Source organism: Gossypium hirsutum, chromosome A06 (genome assembly GCF_007990345.1).
Source record: "Gossypium hirsutum isolate 1008001.06 chromosome A06, Gossypium_hirsutum_v2.1, whole genome shotgun sequence".
Classification (NCBI taxonomy): domain Eukaryota; kingdom Viridiplantae; phylum Streptophyta; class Magnoliopsida; order Malvales; family Malvaceae; genus Gossypium; species Gossypium hirsutum.
Window position 1 is genome coordinate 82,236,920 of NC_053429.1, and position 14,976 is coordinate 82,251,895.

The following is a 14,976-nucleotide window of genomic DNA, read 5'->3' on the forward strand; positions in this document are numbered from 1 at the left end:
GACCACTATATGGGTTAGTGGATGCACATGGAGTGTAATAAATGAAAAGTCAAAGTTGATAGGGCTTGGTAATTTGATGACTTAAGATAGATTAAATAAAATAAAAATACAATGGTCATCTTCTTCACTCACTCATGCACCGAAAATTACACAAGAATAGCCACTTGGGAGCTTGAAATTTTGACAAAGAGAAACCCCCTACATGTAAGTCATTTTGGTGTTAGTTTCTGATGTTTTTGATGTTTTTGAGATTCTTGAAGCATCATATAGATATTTTTACCATTATTTTGAGCTGGGGTTTATGCTAAAAAATTTACCCATGTGTGTCATGCATGTATTTTGATGATTAATGGAGGAATATAAAAGTTTGGTGTTAGATGAACATCTTTTTCTAAGTGATTTTTTTATGAAAACACCAAAAAGGGTTTGTTTGTAAAACGTGTAAAAATAGGTGTTAAAAATGTGATTTGATGAAAAATTTTGGCTACTATAAGAGGGAATGTGAATCGGCTAGGCTTGGGTAACCAGGAAAATGGACACATTTCATTTTACGAGCCTAGGGGCTAAATTGTAATTATGTGAAAGTTTAGGGGCAAAATGTAATTTTTCCAAAATATGATTTATGGGCTATTTTGAATAATGTGGTAGCCAAATAAGTGAAATTTGCTACTATAGATCAAGAAACATGGAATCCAGGCCTGGACCAGGGAATGAGCAAAATCTTGGACTAAATTAAATTGATTGTCCATATTTTTGTACCGAGGTTAAGTTTGTGTGGAATTGATATAGCATTTTATTATGTATTTAGCATTTAATGTTGCATGAATTGTATAATTGTCTTCGTGAATATTTTTGATGTTGTCCGAAAAATAATTGAGGTGATGAAAGCCGATTGAACATTAGAAATACTTAAGGTACAAATATCATGACATTTAGGTTGATGAGATCCCATATAAGACCGTATCTAGGATATGGCATCAGCATCGTTATGTGTTATCATGTAAGACCATATCTGGGATATGGAATTGATATGAGATTTTGTGTAATACCACGTTTGGGACATGGCATCAAAATGAGATTTCCTATAAGACCATATCTGGGATATGGCATTGATGTGAGGTCCCATGTAAGACCACGTCTAGGACATGGCATTGGCATCTTAATGTGTGTATGATAATCTTGAGTATCCTTAGTATTCCAAGTGATTCAACGAGTAATCCAATGATTTGTCAAGGAAATAACATGGTATGATCATATTGAAAGGGTACAGGTATGTACACCAAGCTCGTAGATTACGAAATGGGAAGATTTCTGTAAGATGAAAATGAAGGAATTATGAACTTAAGTTCTGTTGAACGTTATGTAAATTGAATGAGATAGGATATGGCAACAATGATAATGGAGAATGAGATAATTTAAGTCATGTTGTGTATGTGTATTAATTGCATGCAAGCTTACTAAGCTTATTGCTTATTAATTACATGCAAGCTTACTAAGCTTTATGCTCACTCCCTCTCTTTTCCATTTTCTTATAGTATCGCGAAGCTAGCTCGGGAATCAAATTACGTCGGAGGCACGTTCACACTATCGATTAGATTATTTGGGTATAGTTAGTTGATAAACCGTAAATTATACATATTTTTACCCCATGTTTAATGCATTTTATAGATGATTTCTCATTAGAATTGGTGAATTCGATGCTCCTAATGCTTTAATTTCATGTTTTGTACTCAGGAGAGCACCGACAGTTAAAAGGAACCAACAAAAAAGCCAAAAAGGGAAAAAAAGGACCAAATCGACAAGATGACATGGCTTAAGCCTTTCCACGTAACGCCCCGTACCCGAGACCATCGCCGGAGTCGAACACGAGGTGTTAACGGGCTTAAATCATTTCTTAAACAGCTCAAACAATTTATTTTTAAAATTTCTAGTCAAGCTGGCAATCTGCATCACAATCGCTTAAAAATTCATATCTCGAGTTAAAAAACTTTAAATCCAATTCCGTAAATTTTTCATAAAGCTAGACTCATATATATATTTACTAATTGTTTTCTAGAATTTTTTGTCAATCCAATTAGTGCAGTTTATCTGTTAAAGTCTCCCCTATTTCAAGGTTCGACTGCTCTGACCTCTTTGTATTACGAATCAGATATCTCACTATAGAGAGTTTCAATGTCTATGTAGTTTGTTTGTTATAAAACTAGACTCAATAAGGATTTCACACCTGTAATATAAAACTCATAATTGTTTTTTTACAATTTATAGTGAATTTTTAAATTCAGAACAGGGGATACAGAGATCACTCTGACCATGTTCCACCAAAACTTAAATATCGCATAAAAATATAACTCATATACCTGTTTTGTTCCATCCATATGAAAATAGACTCATCAAGCTTCAATTTCATAACTTACTCATCATTTAATTCCATTTATACTATTTTTAGTGATTTTTGAAATTTACATCACTGCTGTTGTCAGATTCTGTTTTATGACAAATTTTACTTTACTATAGATTTTCATGTACTAAATAGCATTTTAATCATGCATAACATCAAATATGACTTAGATTGGCCATTCCAATGGCTAATCATTTACAAAACCTTTTCTTGCTAAACCATAGTCATATCAGAAGATCATTTACACAAAGTGAGTATTTTACCATACATTCCACATTCAAAACACACAAGCCATTTTACCAATTTAGGCCTTCGGATAGTGTGAACGAGTCTTCGACCTATCCCGATTCTCAAGCCGGCTTGTCAATAACTGCAATTAATAAAAAGGAGGGAGTAAGCATAAATTCTTAGTAAGTTCACATGCAAATAGCAAGTAACATAATCATGCAATTCCACATAAAACATCATTTGCATAAACAACATCAAGACAATCATGTTTCATTTGCATTTAATACCTTTCTACGATTTCATCATACCAAATTCTCAACCCGAGGATTTAAGCACATACTTGTCAAATTTTCTCATTTACCACACTTACCAATATGTCACCTTCGTTTTAGGCATTCTTCTCATTCACTTAAGATTCACCCGTTGAACACATCGGAATATAATTCGAATACGCGGATTTCATAAACGTAAGTGCCATACCCGCAGCTAGACAAACTCAATAGCCTGCGGAACTTATGTAGCCAAGCTACATTGTAACCCGCCCATCAGTGAACTCGAACTCAACTCAACGAGCTTGGGCGTTCACATCCATAAGTGAACTTGGACTCAACTCAACGAGTTTGGTGCCTAGTTACATCTCATGAACTCAGACTCAACTCAACGAGTTCGGAACTCAAGTATCCTAGTGACATGTCACTTGTGTTCTAATCTATTCCTAAGGTTCAAACAAGATTTTTCCTCGATCTCACATCTTTGTCGTCTTCCACGGAATATCGGAACCGATACTCGGTGATAGTTCATACTCATCAAGTAATTCACATAATTACATATTATTCAACAATAACCACAAAACATAACATCTCATGATAATAATAAGCATCATATCATATAAACAACATTAAATTGATTAAAATAACAATTATGTTGCTGCATATACACATGAACTTACCTCGATACAAAATTATTAGCAATCGAGCCTATTCTTCGTAAACTTTGTTTTTCCCTCGATCGCGACTTGAATCTCGTTTCTCCTAATCTATAATGCCAAATTAATCTTATTTAATACCTAAATTCATCAAAACAGTCTTTAATACAAACTTTGGTAAAATTACATTTTTGCCCCTAAACTTTTGCATAATTGCACTTTTGCCCCTGGGCTCGGGAATTAAACTTCATCCCTTATTCTTACGTTTTATGGCATGCTGATCATTTTTCCCTTCTATGACAACATCAAATTCTCACTCTAAGATGTACTTATGACTATTAGGTATTTTTACCGATTAAGCCCTTTTACTCGTTTTCGCTTAAAACCGAGTAGCATAAGTTGTCTAACATAATTTAAAACCTCATATTATATCATAAAACACCAAAATACACAAATTTCACCTATGGGTATTTTTCCAAATATGAACCCTAGGTTGAATTATTGCTAACATAAGTTAAATCGAGCTACCGGGATTCTAAAAATGTAAAGAGCATTAAAAACGGGGCTTGGAATCACTTACTATGGAGCTTGGAAGCTTGAAACAAACCCTAGCTATGGAGAACCCTTGAAATTTCGGCCTAATGAAGAAGATGGACAAAAATTGGCTTTTAATTTTGTTTTTAATTCATTTTAATAACTAAATGACCAAAATGCCCTTACTACTAAACTTTCCAAAAATTCCATCCATGTCCAATTTTTGTCCATAGACTTAGAAATTGGTCAAATTTCTATTTAAGACCTCCTCATTGATATTCCAAAGCAATTCCATACTAAAAACTCCTAGAATGCAAATTTTGCAAATTATTCAATTTAGTCCCTAATTTCAATTTAAGCACTTTAGGCATAGGATTTCATCACGAAATTTTCACACAATCATGCAATCATATCATAAACAACAAAATAATTATAAAATAGTTATTTCTATCTCAAATTTATAGTCACAAAACCACTATTCTGATTAGGCCATAATTCGGGATATTACATGCCACACGAGCAGCTCACACGCCCGTGTCTATCGAGGGTGTCAACCAAGGCTTTTACGATTCACAGGGCCTGGCCATTGACCCACACAGTCATGTGTAATTTAATGGATCAAACACAGCCTGGTAATCACGTCACACGGTCGTGTCACACGATCGTGTCCCTACTTAGCCCAAGTTAAGTCTAATTCAGAAAAGGCCACTTTGGAGGGTTTTGAGGCATTGCAAAGTCTATAAATACGGGCTAGAGAAGGAGAAAAAGGGAGACGAAGAAGAAGGGTAAGGAATTACCCTAAAGAAGCCAATTGATCCATCTTAGAAGCCGGATTCATCATCAAGACTGAAGATCTCTCCTCAATTTCCCTTTAGGAGTTTTGGGTTTTCTTTATGTTTTGTATTCTTTATTCTTTTGAGATGTTTTCTTATTTAGTTATGAACTAAATCCCCTAAATACCTAAGGGGAATGAAACCTAAGACGAAACTTGTTATTATTTTCTGAATCGTATGATAAATATTTAACTTGTTCTTAATTATGTGTTCTTAATTCTTGTTTTGATATCCCAGGATACTAATTCAAGACACGCTCTTATTCAGAGAGGAATAGACCCTGTCTAAGAGTACATTTGTCATAATTTAAGCGGAGTTGATTGCGCGTCTAGAAATAGGGTGACAAGATTTTTCTGGATTAGGGTGAAACCTAATAAGGGGAGCCATAGATCGAGTTAATGCAACCCTAGAGTGTTAATTAGAGAAAAGTCTTGGTTATTCAATCTAGGGATTAGACGTTATTAGTCTTGAATAGGGATAATAACATAACTTAGGGATCTCTACGGAACAAGTTGAATGAATAAATCGTCTGATTCGGAGCCAGAATAACAAGTAAAGTCTAGGTGGATTTTTCCTTAGGTATTGTCTCAAGTCAATCAATTTTCCCAAAAGAAATTCCCCAATTCTTTTCTCTGTGCGTTCTTAGTTTAAATAATTAGGTAATTAAAACAAACTTTTTTATTCCTAGGCTAGATAATCAAAAGATAGTTATTACTAGTACTTTTGGTTCCCTTGGGTATGATATCCCGGTCTTGCCATTACTATAATATTGTTCGATAGATGTGCTTGCCTTTTCGTCGTGATAATAGTTAGTCTAGGTTTGATCTTTATTATAAATATTAATTACTTGTTACGAATTGCTGCGATCAAGTTTTTGGCACCGTTGGGGAACTGAAATATTAGGAACACTAAATTTTTATTACTTTAGCCATTTATTTTTCTTACAATTTTATTTTATTTTATTATTTATTAATTTACTTTTTCTCTCTCTTGGCAGGTTTTTATAGTTTATGACTAGAAGAAACCCATCAGGACCATTACTTTTTGACGAAGAAATTGATCGCTCAGTTCAAAAAAATCAAAGAGAAATACAGCGCAGTTTACGCTACACGGAGAACGAGTAAGAAGATGATACTCAAACCCCAACCGAAGAGATGGCTGAAAATCTAGGCGATCAACCGCCTCTTACAATTGCAGCTAATCCAAATCCTGCTCCGCGTACTATTATGCTAAACCTTCTTGAACAGGAACTGAGTCTAGTATAGTTAGACCTACTATTGTTGCAAATAATTTCGAACTAAAACCTAACACAATTCAGATGATATAGTAGTTTGTTCAGTTTGATGGTTTGCAGGATGAGGATCCCAGCACGCACTTGGCGAATTTTCTTGAATTTTGCGATACATTCAAAATCCATGGAGTTTCTAATGATGCCATTTGTCTTTGTTTATTTCCCTTTTCACAGAGAAATAAAGCTAAACAGTGGTTGAACTCGTTACCACAAAGGTCTATCACTACTTGGGAACAAATGACCGAGAAATTTTTACTAAAATATTTTTCGCCAGCTAAAACGGCTGAATTGTGTAATGATATCTCTTCTTTTGTGCAGATGAATTTAGAAACACTTTACGATGCGTGGGAGAGATACAAGGACTTACTGAGAAGGTTCCCTCACCATGGGTTACCGCTTTGGCTGCAAGTTTAAACATTCTACAATGGTGTGAATCCCTCGACAAGACAAATGATTGACGTAGCTGCTGGCGGAACCATCAACAACAAAACACTAGAAGATGCCTATGAATTTATAAAGGAGATGTCACTGAATAACTATTAGTAGCAAGTTATGAGGAGAAAGCCAACAAAAACAGCTGGCGTTTATAATCTCGACTCAGTTACTATGTTGTCAAATCAGATAGAACTTCTCAATAAAAGGATTGATAGTTTTCTTGGTTCTATGCAGGTACATCCAGTAATGAGGTGTGACTCAAGCGGAGGAGGTGTCCATACAGAATACCAATCCTTCAATCCCACAACCGAAGAGGAACAAGTCAACTATGTCGGTAACAATAACTTTAGATCTCAAAATAACCCATACAGTAATACTTATAATGCAGGTTGGAGGAACCACTAAATTTCTCCTGGGGTGGTCAAGGGAATTAAAAGCCATAAAATCCTCAAGGTTTTCAACAGCCACCTTATCAACAAGAGAAGAAACCAAACCTTGAAGAGGTGCTTTCCAAATTCATCTTGGTGTCAGAAACTCGTTTCCAAAATACCGAGGCAATACTTAAAAATCAACAAGCATCGATCCAAGGACTCGAAACTCAGATAGGCCAGCTGTCCAAATTAATCTCCGAACGACCACAGGGTAGCCTACCAAGTAATACTGAGCCTAATCCGAGGGAACACCTCAATGCAATTAGCACTCAAAATAAGGAAGGATTCGTTGCACCTAAGCGAAAATTACAGCAAGGCAACGCGAAGAACAAAGGTCGAGAAGAGGTAAACAATGATGATCCTAAACAGGTAAGTATGAATCATGAACCTCATGTGCCATATCCTAAAACGATGACGAAAGACAGAACAGAAGAACAATTCGATAAGTTTTTCAAACTCTTAAAGAAATTACATATTAGCTTACCCTTTATTGAAGTTCTTCCGCAGATGCCCAACTCAGCAAAATTCTTAAGGGAATTTCTGAGCAAAAAAAGGAAATTAGACGCTACATCACATATGGAGCTCAATGCAGTCTGCTCAGCTATTCTAAAGAATGATCTACCTAACAAATTGAAAGATCCAGGGAGTTTTACAATTCCTTGCTTAATTGGTAGTTTATTTGTGAATAATGCTTTAGCTGATAATGTTATGCCGTATAAAATGTTTAAACGACTAGGTCTCGTTAAACCCAAACAGACTAGGATGAGCATACAATTGGCTGACAAAATAGTTACATTTCCTAAGGGTATTATTGAAGACGTTCTCATTAAGATTGATAAATTTATTTACCCAGTAGACTTTGTCGTCTTAGACATGGATGAGGATAACGAGGTACTTTTAATTTTAGGACGACTCTTTTTAGCAACTGCCAGAACCATTGTTAATGTAGGCACAGGAGAGCTAACACTTCGTGCAGGAGATGACGCAGTAACACTCCAAGCACGCGATTCAATCAAAAATTCTAAGACTCAAGATAATGCTATGAAACTTGTCGATGATAAAATTAATATTCAATCGTTCTTGCAGAAACTCCTCAGACCAAGACAACGGAGGAAGTGCACTATTATCAAGTAGAGAACAAAGACATCCATGAAGAACGAAGACTACAGATAGAGGAGTTAGATGAATGGCGAGAACACAAACCAAGAACATATGATAAACCGAAACTATGCAAAAACAAGCCCGATACCTCTCCTAATCAACTTAAGGTTGGCGATACAGTCTTACTAGATGTCGTTGACCCTCACATTGTCACTACCACACCAAATGAGGAAATCCCTCTTACGGTACTCAGTATTTTCCCATTTGGTATGGTTGAGGTGAGTCATCCCAAGTTCGGCACTTTTAAGGTAAACAACACTCAATTAAAACCTGATTTTAAAATTAACAGCAGGAACGAGGAGTATGAACTCCTCAAACCACCATGATAAATCAAAGGAGAGGTAAGTCGAGCTTAGACTATAAAAAAACGCTTCTCGGGAGGCAACCCGAGCACTAACATTATTAATTTCTTTAAACTCTGATATTTAACTCCTAACCTACTAATAGAAATTTTGAATACAGGTGTTTCCACAAAGACACGGCCAATCACACGGGCGTGCTCAAGACCGTGTGAAAATAGGTCAAAAGATTTCCCCTCATAGGCTAGGATAAAATGCCACGGCCATGCGACATGGCCGTGGTTGAGCCTGCCAAAACAACACGGGTGTGGGACACGCCCGTGTGGAGGAACAATGGATGAACCTGTTAAAACAGCACGGGTGTCTTACATGCCCGTGTTGAACACCCGTGGTCGAACCTGTGAAATGTCCACGGGCGTAGGGTAGAACACATGGGCATAGGAGAAGCTAACGAAGCTAGACACGGTCGTACGACACGACCGTGGGAACCAACACGCCCGATGCACACGGGCGTGTGTCAAGTTTCAGATGCACCAAAATAGGAAAAATGCGAAACACACGAGCTGAAATTGGGGCACACTGGCATGTCCCATGGCCATGTGTCCCAGGATCTATAAATAGGCTACACTATTCATTGTCTTCTCCATTCAAAAACCCTAACCCTAGCCGTTGCAACTCCACACGGCCCCCTGCCACGCCTGTACGCCACCGTCAATTTCATTTTTTAAGCACAATTCCCTCTCCTTTCACTTCTATTTTACTCATTATTAATGTTTATTATTACAAAAATCTCCATTACTTTTGAACTAGTTTTCATTTTTGTTCCTTATTTTTTAGTTTGCATTTATAGGCTCTTTATTATACATTTCAAATTAAATCTAGTTGTTTGACACCCCTCATATCCATGACATTACTATGCTTATTTTCATGCTATTATCATGCTAATGTCTATCATTTAAATTGCATTCCTAGGTTAGTTACCATACAGTTTATGTTTAATTGAGACGAGGAAAACCTTATACCCTTTACATTTCTCTTCTCATTCTCACGATTATTGTGGTTGAGTTTGCTTCATATTAGTAGTTTTGGATGAAATAGTTTACTTCCCCTTCGAATATGTTTACCTATTATTATTCTTTATATCACAGGCCTTCAATGTCATCTTTAAGAGGAAAGAAAACCGCCGTACCAGCCTCAAAGAAGAGGAAGGGAGTGTCATCCTCCGCGGGTCCAACCGCGGAACTTCGTCACCCTTTCCTACAGTTTCCACGAGGGCCCCAAGAAGAGCTCTTCCGAATACTTCAGGTCCGACCTTTAGCAGTGGGCTGACATCGACTGGGCTACCGTAGAACAAGTCCAGATGGCTGATGCGATCCAGGCTCTCTTAACCACCGACCCGTGGAAGCTGTTCTTCGGCATTATCGAACCAACATACCTCGAGCTTACGATGGAACTCTGCTCAACATTCTATCTCCAGACCGTAATGACAAGGTACGATGATCCCGACACGGTCCAGTTTCGCTAAGCAGATTAATCTGCCAGTTAAGTGTCCCAGAATTTGGTGCTGCACTAGGCCTATATACGGAGGAGTTTAGGGAGGAGAATGAACTACATGCTCTTAGTCGCCACATACATTTCTCTCCCTCGAAGTGCTGGCACACTTTGGCACCTAGCACGACCTCGTACAATCCTAGCCGCTCCAAGGCATCAGTTCTCCCACCATCCTTGAGGTACTTACACGCTATTTTAGCTCACACGATTACAGGGAGGCAAGAGAGCACTGGCATCGTCAACACCCACGACGTCTACTTCTTATGGTGCATGTCACAAGGGCAAGTTATCGACCTTGCCTATTTCATAGCCCTCGCGATTCAGCACCAGACGGAGCGGCATCGGAAGGGGGTCATCTCCATTGGCCCCTACGTGACTCTGCTGGCGCAACACTTCGGGCTCCTCAACATCGCGACCCAAGAATCATCCCTCACCCTCATCGGCCAGATGTCTCCACGAGGCATCTCGAGCATACTTAGCATGAGGATGATCGAGAGGCACCGAGGAACCTACCCTCCCCAGTATCGTCTCACCCAATCTACCGAGGAGGAGGCCTACGAGGACATTCCTGATGATGTCTCCCCACAGCACGAGGACCCACCGATTCAGTCACCACCACCATCTTGTCTAGTTCATGCGACAACTTCATATGCTGATATCTCTGAGCGCCTCACCCGATTTGAGCAACAGTGTTTTCAACGATTTGACAACATTGATGCTACTCTACACCAGATTTGTCAGCACCTCCACATCTCATCGCCTGCCCCACCTCGCGAACCATCTAGCGATGAAGATGTTTAAAAATACTTATTTATTTTTTATGTTTTCAATTTTTATTGAAACTACTTTTTATCTTTGTTAGATTTTAGAAAGTTTATTTTTAATTTTTTTATTATTAATTTCGTATATTTCTTTTTGAGTAATTATTCTTCCTAATATCCTCTAAAAAGTTCCTGATTTTATCACAGTTATATAGAGCTTTTAAGCTCATCATCACATAGGAACTAAAACTACCACCAGAAAAGGTTCCCCACGACTGCCATGTCCTGTTCGACCACGACCATAGCCACCAATAGATATAATATTCTTGTGGCACGAGATTTATAGACTAATGAACCTCTATGACCGCCGGAGCATCCTCCTCCATTCTTGAACCGATCACTCTCCAAAACTCTAGTTCAAGGAATTCATCAAATAGGAAGTGTCACTTCTCTACCTATCTTATTTTTATTCTCTAATATCTATCTTTGTACATTGAGGGCAATGTACATCTTAAGTGTGGGGGGATGTTTATTAATGATTGCCTTGTCCTCTTGAAAAATTTCTCATATCATAATTAGAATAAATTTTAATTGACTTATGATTTTGATTGATATATCTTGAATTAAAACATAGGGATTTATGTACTAGTTTTTTAAACTTTCAGACATTAGAGAATCAAGCATGATAAGTTGATTTTTAAGAAATTAAAATTATAGGTTGTTTCCCCAAGTCTAGATATTACTTTGAATTAGAATTCACGAGTCTAAACATCAAAAAGCCATAATTTTTGTGAGATTTTTGAGCCTTTTGAGCATCTATTCATCCTTTCGTGCTCACTTTTATTATTGCTTTGAACTGTTATTCTAGAACTTGCTTAATTATGCATGTCGAGACCACACAGTTTGATTTGATATGTCAAAATGATTAAGGCACTTAGAATTAACCCACTCATGCCATGAAAAGCCTACCTCCACGATTAGCCCCTAGTAAACCCCCTTGAGCCTAACAAGCCATTCCTTTTATTACTCTTAATATTAACCATAATCCATTATTGTTGAAATCCCCCAAATTAATTTGATCCCTATTTTTGTCGAGATCTGAGTTGGAAAAGTTGCTTAGCTATGTTTTTCTTCTTTATTTAACTTGTTCTTAAAAAAAAACTGTGTATACATATTAGTAATTCCATATTCTGAAAAGAAGCTCTGTTGTACACAAGTGAAGGTTAACTCTTTTTCTAGTTAGGAAATTTTTCAATTCAATCTCGATTCTAACCCTTTCTTTTAGCTTGTAACCACACCCCCTAACCAAGCTGCACTACAACCCTCTAAAGACCTTTTTGATTGATGTATCATATTAAATTATAGTGGGGGAGATTTGATTTTCATGCAAGCCTATGGTAATGACTTTTCATTATTGACTATTGAGTGCTTCATTTATTATCCTTAAACACCTTGAGTGATTTGAGTGAATCTTTAGTGAGGATGTGAAACTCTGTGATATTCTGAATCAAAGGTAATTAATTAGATGTGAAGAGACACCTATGTTTGCATGATTAAATACTCAACTTGGAATGTTTGAAACTTTTATGTTCTTTTAGTTAAATTCTCAATGTATGATTACCTATGGATTAATTTGAGATATTATTGATAGAAATTATAAGTTGAAAAGGATTCATTCTGATTATGAGTTGAGAATTTTTCTTGAGGACAAGCAAATGCTTAAGTGTGGGGGTATTTGATAAATCGTAAATTATACATATTTTTACCCTATGTTTAATGCATTTTATAGATGATTTCTCATTAGAATTGGTGAATTCAATGCTCTTTAATTTCATGTTTTGTACTCAGGAGAGCACAAAGAGTCAAAAGGAACCAAAAAACGAGCCAAAAAAGGACAAAAGGGACCAAATCGAGAAGATGACACGGCTTAAGCCATTGCACACGGGCAGCTCACACGCCCGTGTCTTTTGAGGGTGTCGACCAAGGCTTTCACGATTCACACGGCCTGGCCATTGACCCAAACGGTCGTGTGCAATTTAATGGATCGAACACGGCTTGACAATCACGTCACACGGTAGTGTCACACGGGTGTGTCCCTACTGAGCCCAAGTTATGTCCAATTTAGAAAAGGCCACTTTGGAGGGTTTCGAGGCATTCCAAAGCTTATAAAATACGCACTAGAGGAAGAGAAAAAGGGAGATCGAGAAGAGGGCTAAGGAATTACCCTAAGAAAGCCGATTGATCCATCTCAAAAGCCCGATTTATCACCAAGACTGAAGATCTCTCCTCAATTTCCCTTCAGGAGTTTTGGGTTTTCTTTATTTTTTGTATTCTTTATTCTTCTGAGATTTTTTCTTATTTAGTTATGAACTAAATCCCCTAAATACCTAAGGGGAATGAAACCTAAGATGAAACTTGTTATTATTTTCTAAATTGTAGGATAAATATTTAACTTGTTCTTAATTATGTGTTCTTAATTCTTGTTTTGACATCCCAGGATACTAATTCAAGATACGCTCTTATTCAGAGGAGGAATAGACCCTGTCTAAGAGTACATTTGCCATAATTAAGCGGAGTTGATTGCGCGTCTAGAAATAGGGTGATAAGATTTTATCGAATTAGGGTGAAACCTAATAAGGGGAGCCATAGATCGAGTTAATGCAACCCTAGAGTGTTAATTAGAGAAAAGTCTCAGTTATTCAATCTAGGGATTAGTCGTTATTAGTCTTGAATAGGGATAATAACATAACTTAGGGATCTCTACGGAACAAGTTGAATGAATAAATCGTCCGATTCGGAGCCAGAATAACAAGTAAAGTCTAGGTGGATTTTTCCTTAGGTATTGTCTCAAGTCAATCGATTTTCCCAAAAGCAATTCCCTAATTCTTTTCTCTGTGCGTTCTTAGTTTAAATAATTAGGTAATTAAAACAAACCCTTTTATTCCTAGGCTAGATAATAAAAAGATAGTTATTACTAGTACTTTTGGTTCCCTTGGGTACGATATCCCAGTCTTGCCATTCTATACTATTGTTCGATAGGTGCGCTTGCCTTTTCATCGTGATAATAGTTAGTATAGGTTTTATCTTCATTATAAATATTTATTACTTGTTACGAATCACTGCGATCATTAGTCTCAACATTTTGAGTATGGCATGTATAGGGACTTGGTCTTTTTGTTATCTGTCATATTGGTCTAGACAAATGTGTTGGCTTATAATGATAGTTGATTCATTTTGTGTATGGCCATGAGATATGACTCATAATGTAATATCCTAATTTAGGGCCTAGTCAGAATAGCGGTTTCGAGACCATAAATTCAAAATAAAAATAATTATTTTATGATTCTCATGAGGTTTATGATATGATTGCATGCTTGTGTGAAAGTTTTATGAAGAAATTCTATGCATAAAATGTCCAATCGTACTTAGGGACCAAATTGAAGAAGATGCAAAACCTGTATTCTAGAAGCTTTTAGCATGAAATTGCTTCAGATTATAAATTAGAATATTCTAATTAGCAATTTAACCAATTTCTAAACGTTTGGACAAAAATGGACATATGTGGGAAATATTTTAAAGAAAGACCCAAAGGGCATTTTGGTCATTTAGAAATTAAAAGAATAAAAAGGGAAAATCAAAGCAAAAATATGCTCATCTTCTTCATACTTGTCCGAAACTCTCAAGACATCATAGCTAGGGTTTTGTTCAACTTTCAAGCTTGATTGTAAGTGCTCCCAAGCCTCGTTTTTAATGTCCTTTACATATTTGAAGTCCTCGTAGCTTGATTTACATATTTCCACCATTATTTTGAAGTAAGGTTTATGTATGAAAATTTACCCATGTGTGACATGTATGTATTTTGATGATTTGTGGAGGAATATGAGAGTTTAGTGTGTGATAAACATCTTTTACTAGCTGGTTTTTCATGAAAACACCTAAAAAGGACCTTTTTGCAAAATTTGTAAAATAAGTGATTAAAAATATGATTTGAAAGAAAATATGGGATGATATGAGTGTTTTATAATTTCAGCTAGGCTTAGATATTAAAGAAAATGCATGCATTTCATTTTACGAGCCTAGGGACTAAGTTGTAATTATGTGAAAGTTTAGGGGCAAAATTGTAATTCTA

The 14,976-nt window shown here is 36.6% G+C and overlaps 1 non-coding gene across 1 annotated transcript; it reads right to left on the minus strand.

The window, feature by feature from the left end:
• Nucleotides 1–6,496: 6,496 nt before the first annotated feature.
• On the minus strand, nucleotides 6,497–6,601 carry LOC121231133 (small nucleolar RNA R71). Its single transcript, XR_005929201.1, has one exon. It is a non-coding gene; the product is annotated as a small nucleolar RNA R71 (small nucleolar RNA).
• Between the last annotated feature and the right edge of the window lie 8,375 nt (nucleotides 6,602–14,976).